This window comes from Genypterus blacodes, unplaced genomic scaffold (genome assembly GCF_046128005.1).
Source record: "Genypterus blacodes isolate CSIRO-AG114 ecotype Tasmania unplaced genomic scaffold, CSIRO-AGI_Gbla_v1 ptg000445l_1, whole genome shotgun sequence".
Classification (NCBI taxonomy): Eukaryota; Metazoa; Chordata; class Actinopteri; order Ophidiiformes; family Ophidiidae; genus Genypterus; species Genypterus blacodes.
Window position 1 is genome coordinate 38,695 of NW_027467214.1, and position 882 is coordinate 39,576.

The following is an 882-nucleotide window of genomic DNA, read 5'->3' on the forward strand; positions in this document are numbered from 1 at the left end:
CTGCGGCAAACTCACTATCAGACGACTCCCACTGCTCCCTCTGGGGTGTGTGAGTGAGTGTGTGTGTGTGTGTGTGTGTGTGTGTGTGTGGGGGGGGGGGGTTACCCAGAGGCACGGGGCTGAGACCTGGAGCGCCACCCAGACCGCAGGATTACATCATCTCTGTCTGTAAACGTGTATAGACTGCGGGGAGGCCAAGGCTTTGGGACGCTCAGGGAGCACGAGTGTGTGTGTGTGTGTGTGTGTGTGTGTGTGTGTGTGTGTGTGTGTGTGTGTGTGTGTGTGTGTGTGTGTGTGTGTGTGTGTGTGTGTGTGTGTGTGTGTGTGTGTGTGTAGGCTTTTGTTCTGTTTCCCCCTCGGGGGTCCAGGAGGCACACAGAACACCACAGAGCCTCCTGTAGGTCCCTGTACCCCCGATAACCAAGTGCTCCTGTCTGTGCAGCAGAGCAGAGGAGCAGCAGCATTAAGATAAGATCACACTGTCTGCATACCTCCACCAAGGCAGAGAAGTCCTACAGTTAGGACTTTTGAGTTGATGACATGTAGCAGGTGATTGATTCAGCTTATTATGGTTCTGATGTGTGTTTTTGTTGTTATAGCGCCACCATCTGGTCAGGTTAAGCAGTGAGGTCACAGTGGACTCATGATGTATCTGAGCTCTAAGGTCCCTCAGGTCCCTCAGGTGGACTCTCTCTCTCTCCGCTGGTCTTCTGGGTGGAGCAATAATCAGGTTGACTGATTCATGTATGACTGCGGGGGGGAACCTGCATGAGAAATGCTGAATCAGAGAGTAAAACTTAACAATCCATTGCATCAAAGCCTGACAGCTGCCGGGCTAATCGCCACTGTATCCTGTCCAGCCGGGCGGAGAGCGAGCCATAA